The sequence below is a fragment of the Ixodes scapularis genome, unplaced genomic scaffold (genome assembly GCF_016920785.2).
Source record: "Ixodes scapularis isolate PalLabHiFi unplaced genomic scaffold, ASM1692078v2 PGA_scaffold1__304_contigs__length_218370807, whole genome shotgun sequence".
Classification (NCBI taxonomy): Eukaryota; Metazoa; Arthropoda; class Arachnida; order Ixodida; family Ixodidae; genus Ixodes; species Ixodes scapularis.
This window is the reverse complement of record NW_024609846.1, coordinates 183,862,891-183,869,466: the sequence shown is the minus strand read 5'-3', so window position 1 is coordinate 183,869,466 and position 6,576 is coordinate 183,862,891. Positions and strand designations below refer to the sequence as shown.

At 45.1% G+C, this 6,576-nt stretch overlaps 1 pseudogene; it reads left to right on the top strand.

Moving 5' to 3' along the window:
- Positions 1 to 801: 801 nt before the first annotated feature.
- LOC120836141 lies at positions 802 to 6,284 on the top strand (annotated as a pseudogene).
- The last annotated feature ends 292 nt before the right edge of the window (positions 6,285 to 6,576 follow it).

Sequence of the window (6,576 nt, the reverse complement as noted above, 5' to 3'; positions counted from 1 at the left end):
GTCACAAAGTGCTCCGAGAACTTTTTGAGGCTGGCTCGCTATGTCTTGCATCGATGCACTCAGGCTATTTATTTCTTATGGGTTTAGCTTGTACCTTGTTTGCCGGCCTGGCAAGCACGCGCCACTGACAGTTTTGTCGCATGCTCGAAAGTTACATTTTGTGTACAATTTCGGGGATAAGTTAGCGACGGAGCTGAGGGGCATGGTTTCGGTTTCGATCGGACAGCCGTTGTCTGCGCTCGAGCGGCGAAGCATGCCCAACAGCAAGCCTGTCGAAATCAACCTCACGTGCATGCGAACATGATTGCGCGATTGAGGCACCAGCTGGGACGCTTGCAATTCATTGTTTTACGTTCGCTTACGTTTGACGAAAATCTGGCACGTCGGGAACGAGTAAAACGGTGGCAAGCGGTTTTTTTTAAATTGCTTGGCAATGCCTACAGCACTGTACACATGTGGGATGTCTGAGCAGTAAAAACAGAAGCCGTGAGTTCTGTCACAACACGTCACATCAGAACACAACACAACACAAAGTGCCCTTCGTTTGTACTGCCCTTAATACAAATATTTTTATTTTCCTGAGAATATATGCTCCAAAATCCACTTTTGCTGCTCCGAAACCCTGTCTTGGCTGCTCAAAAAGCCTTTTTTGCTGCTGCAAAACACTGTTTTAGTTGCTTCGAAACGTGCGCCAAAATGGCTTAGGCCAATCACATCACTGACAACGAAACATTATAGTAACGGTGAATGTAGAACCGTGAAATAATGTTGCAGGAAGTAACATCGAAATAACATTTTAACATGTATTTCCAATGTTATTTTGAAGTTTACAAGGAAACCTTACATTCGATGAAAAATAGTAAATAAATGTTACAAATAGTAACACTGAAATAATGTATTGGTTTGATCACATCTCTGCTTCTCAAACTTCAAATTATTGTTCCAAATAATAACATTCAAGAAATTATTTGACAATATTGTGTTTTAGCATTATTTTGAAATTTACACGGAAACACTACGCACAGTAACAATTTATTGGTAGAATGTTTTGAAAAGAGTATAACATTTTTGCAAATGTAAGAAATTGTAGTAAACTATTTAGTTTTAGATTTTACTGAAATGTAGTGTAAAAGTACAAAAAAATTACAAGGAAAATGAAAATATACGCAATGCTACTTTTTTTGCATTTCATGTATTTTGCCGTATAAAGATGGAATCGTTTCGATTAAGCTTTTCTGTAGCAGCTGCTAACTCCAAAAAACGGAAAATCTTGGAAACCTAGATGTAAATTATGATCCATAGAATGACTACCATAAATAGCATGTGCTTGTTTCACTTGAATAGATTCACTTCCCTTTACCAGGAAGGTCTGAGGGGAGAGGCGGTGATTATTTCGACTATGGAGCTTGTGGATAAGTAAAGCGATGATGTGTGTAAACGATCAGTCTCTCGGCGACCAGGCCGTGCCCCAGCGCTCAAGTCACACCTCCGATCAACTCCGCACATACGACCTACTTCCAGCGAAAATTCACCTCACGCCTTGATTCAACGTTACCATTGTGTGCCTCAAGACTTGATATTGTGCATTTTACGACCACTTCAAGTTTCGAAGCGGGATCGCCCCGCTAAGCCTACCACGCCAGCGGCGAGGCCTGGCCAGGGCTTCGGCCACCACGCCGCCACCGATGGCGGACGCGCCGCTCAGCGCCGCCGCCGACGCAGCCCACCTGTCGTCCACCGGGGCCTGGGGGGACGAAGACATGGAAACCCGCGAAACTCAAGATGCCTCTCCGGCCGAGGAGGAGAACGACGAAAATACTGAACCTTGTATCACCATTACGAAGCGTGCCGGCCGCCGCGGGCAGCAGCCACGTTCGACCACGCCGCCCCTACCTCTACCGCCACTGAAACCCGCTCTCTACCAAAGCCGGCCGAAGGTGCGCAAGCCCCGACCACCCCCACTTCCCGCCGACGACTTCAAGTTGGCAATTCGTCCACGGAACGGCCTACAGCTCAACAAGGTGAGCCCGGGGAAGTTAGTGGACGCCATCGCTCTCGCGGCGCAGCTACAAATTGGCGCCACCAAATTCAAAGTACGCCTCGACGCAGACCAAAACATTCTTGTTCTGAACACCCCCTCCCAATCTACGGCCTCGGCACTCAGCAAAGTGCAGAAACTTACAATTGATGAAACCACATACGATATCGCATCGCACGGTGTAGCCCCGACAACTCGTGTAAGGGGCTGATCTATAACATCGCCCACGACACTACACTCTTAGCGGGGTAACCTTTAGCAGAGGGTACGTTTTTGCAAATTTCTACCTTTGAATATAGGAGTTACAATGTAACCGCAAGCACTGTACCCTCTATGCAGTGGTCACGTGGAAGCTCCTGAATAAAGGTTACGGTAGCGTCTGACATACACGCTTTTTTCTTTGTAAGGTTTTAAAATGTGGGCGACCGTTGCGTCGGGGCTTTTTTTTTTGTTTTCTTTAGAGTTGTTTTCAGAAAAGGTGGTAATACCTACGTGGATGCAGTCTACACCGTATTTTCGTTTGGCCGGCGGAAATTATATGAGATGATAAACTTCACATTATGTTCACTAATTAATCAAAATTTGATAACTAGCCTTTAAATTAATGGCTTAATTGATCATGTTGCATTTGAAGTCATAACGTGAGTAATGGTTACTGCCTAACCCAATCGAGGCGATTCGTGAAAAGACAACGATCTTTGAGATATTCATGGTTAAAATTTTGCCTTCGGTCCATTCAAGGGCGCAAGCTGGATATAATCAGCAGGAAAGTGACGCAGTTATCTCTGTCCCTCCGTCACTGTCATTGAAGCTTGACAACAGCGCGTCCTCCAATGGCACGCCGTCGAGATAGTTACGAGCAGCCGATAAAACTGCGTCACGCTTCTACGCACCATAATCAGGCGCGCCTGTCTGCGAGCGGTTTTGAATCAAGCAGAGAAAGCAAACTTTGAAACGACAAATATCTCAAAAGTTGTAATTTATTTTTGTTAACTGTCTAAATTGGGTCAGGCTTTAATAATTGGTCCCGTTATCACTGCGATTGCGGCATGGCCAATTGAGCCATTAATTCAAAAGTCAATCAACATATTTTGATTAATTAGTCCAAAAATGGGACGTTTATCCCCTCACCTAGTGTCCGCCGAGCCCCGCAAAAATGCGACAAAGACTGCATCCACGTAGCAATACCTCCTTTTCTTAAAAACACCGTAAATAATAAAAAAAAATACGCTCTGTATATAGTATCTACTTATGTATACTTTTTAGCAAGTCATTTTCGCCAATTTAACCCCTCCTTGAATATAGCTTTTAGCAACAAAATTAAACACGAAGCACGTCCCTCGCCCTAAGATCGGCCCTCATTTAAAGTTGACTATAGTCAATAGTATTATATTTGTGACCCTTGTAATTTTTACGCTTACATAGCCTCGCTGATTGGCGAAAATGAACATCCCACATAAAGATATGCGCTTGGGCAGCTTAAATAATGCAACAAATGTTGAGAACTACTCCCTTTATTGTCAAAGCCTTAAAGTAATTACAAACAAATATTAAAACGCCCTGTTCACGACGATGTTCCAAAAAGAATGAACCTTTTATGCAAGGTAATGTTCGACAAAGCTCACCCAGGTCTTCATTGTCCCAGCTTAACCAGCAACGCTTTCAGCTTTCCGTTCATTAACACTCGGGTTTCAGTATCCTTGGGCAAAAGCAGTTTTTGGAGCAGTGTCAACGGCTGCGGAAGTGCGATCACGAAGGCTTTCACTGAGTGGAACACGTTCTCCTGGTTTTCGGCCGTAAATCACAGTCTTCTCAGCTGTTGCGTTTATGTGATGGACCGACGAAGTGGGCCTGTCTGGCACCTCTGCCTGCGGTATGAACAGACAAAAAAGAAATTAACTCACCAAGCTTGTGAAATTTTTCATATCATTGGTGTGCTGATCGTTTATCAATATTGGTCTGACACTATGCGGATTTTGTGCCTCGACTTACATAAATCATATATATCAGAAGTATCAAACTTTTTAACAGAAATCTCACACAAGAAAATGCACAAAATTAATATTGAAACCTTCCGTACCTGGTTGGTCAAGAGGTACTTTGCTCCAGCTTGCTTCAGGTGTCGCTCAATGTGAGAAGGTACAGCGTTTTCCGTGCATGTCCCAAAAGGTGTTGACTGCATTGATCCCGACGTCCACGAGAGCAGACACTTGCTTTTGGAACCTCAACTCGGACTCAGAACCAAGCTGGATATAAAGAACATTCGGTATAAAAACTCGAACCGAAGCTGTTATGCAGATTCAATCCTGCGTCGAGTATAACATTTTTCTCATTAGCTAAACGTGAAGCATACCTTGTGAAGATTTGTCGTTTTAGAGTAATCCAGATGAAACAGCAGCGACGAAGAGTTCCGATCCGAAACGATGCATGACAGCCGCGCGCGGCCACAACCGCGATGCGGCGATACCACCAAAAGCGAAGTGTCGGCGGTGAAGGCAGTGATGGCGCCAAGGAGTCTGGTCACGTGACGTTACGTCTCCATAGCTTCGGAATTCGTTGAACTAAAAAGGTTGGGTTCACTCCTCCTCTTATTATGCCTCCTCTCTCACTCGTGTCGGCCCCTCCCTTCCTCTTTCCCTTTCTAAGTTCTATTTTTGGAAGGAAACAAAAGTAAACAATCCTTTCGATCGTGTAAAGGTTACCCGTTCTTGTCCAACGTTACATTTTAGAGGTTACAACTAGTCTTGTGCGAATAGTAGATTTGGAGTTCGAAGCGAATTCGAAGCGAATAGTGGTCTTGGCCGAATATTTTCGAATCGGATATCGAATAGTTTTTCCGTGCCTTTCACTACCATAACATAATGCTTAAACAAAACCCCAGCGAAACTTGTGAAGGTTGTTTCACCTGTTCATTTATAAGCCGAGTTTAATCTATCTATATTTATGAACTGAGACCTCAGAAGGTCTGATGTGTTGGGATGGAAAGTAAACAACAAGTTTGACATAAAATGAATCCAATGGAAATGGCCAACTGTATACCCAATTGAGTAAATTTACAAATCTTAAATATTTTCTCTTTAATTTCGAGTTAAAAAAAATGACTTCCGCATGGTAAACGCAGGTTTTAAGGGCATCTCTGCCCAACACATACTCTTGCAAAACAGTCAGTTTAATTTTAAAACGTTTACTACAATGTAGATACTGTAAAATCCTTAATGTTCACGAGCTCTTAATTTTCGCGAATATCGCGAGTTGAAAAATTTTTGATACTTAAAGGCACGCGAAAATTTTGGTCTTCAAGAATTTCAATGCAGGTCTCTGGAATTCGCAAACTTTAGTGGCCGCGATATGTCCTCTGTGACCGATTCGCGAAAAATAGGGGCCCCGAAAATAAAGGGTTTTACAGTATACACATTCACAAAGTTTCAATTTATTTTCATATACAGCCGGCACGCGTGCACCATCGCGCTTTGAATGTATGGTTTTCGTCCAAGCACGCAACTGCGATATTCATACTTTTCCAAATGTTTATCGCGGCGGGTTACTCCGTTGAGTGCGCTTCTTAACGAGCACCGATGTAATGCGGAGAAGCACCACCCGCGGAGCTTGTTTTTGCGGTATTGCTTCTCCGCAGTGCACTGGTGCTCGGTAAGAAGCGCACTCAACGGGGCTAACCCACCGCAATCAACCCTTCGAAAAACGCGAATATTGAAGTTCTTCTCGAAGCGAATATCGAATATTGTATTATTCGGAACTACTATTCAAAATTTCGAATATTCGCACAACCCTAGTTACAACACAAGAGTCGCAGCGTAACCACTAAACGTGATCCTAGACAAAAAAATAATCGCCGTTTTAACCTCTAAGGCAACGGAAAATGTATGAAACCTTTAAAAACGACTTCGTAACTTCTATAATAGAAGTTTCATCCGTCTATAGGTAGCCATAGAGGGTACGCCGTTAAGAATGTACGCTCGAAATGGTGCTCCAACGTATCGCAGCTCCCGGCTACGAAGCCCTCACCTGTCGAAGACTGGGCAACACATCAACCATGGTGATCACATTCTTGGGAAAGCGAGTACCATACTACATTGAACTCTCCGGATTTCTGATACGGTGCTACCTCTACAAGCGGACCGTGCCCCACTGCCGAACCTGCCAAGAGATCGGCCACAGAGTGGATGTCTGCCCCGGTCACGCCCAAGTGCGGAGAGTGCGGCGCGCCGCTAACGACGGAGCAACATGACTGCCACCCCCGATGCTCTTTGTACGGTGGTAATCACCCGACGGCAACCAAACCCTGCCCTAAAGGTCCCTCTCGCCCGTCAACCGCCGGAAACCGCAGCAGCACCTGGGGAACCCCCCGCAGTCCCCCAGGCGCGTCAGCTCCCCATCGCCGGGACCCAATGGCCGGCGCTCAGCATCCCACCAGTTCCGGTCCCCCACACAGCGCGGAAGTGTCCGAGGAAAAAGCGCTTCCACACACCGTCCCGGTTCCAGGCGTCGGACTCCGTCGCGGAACCGGCAGCCCTCCAGTT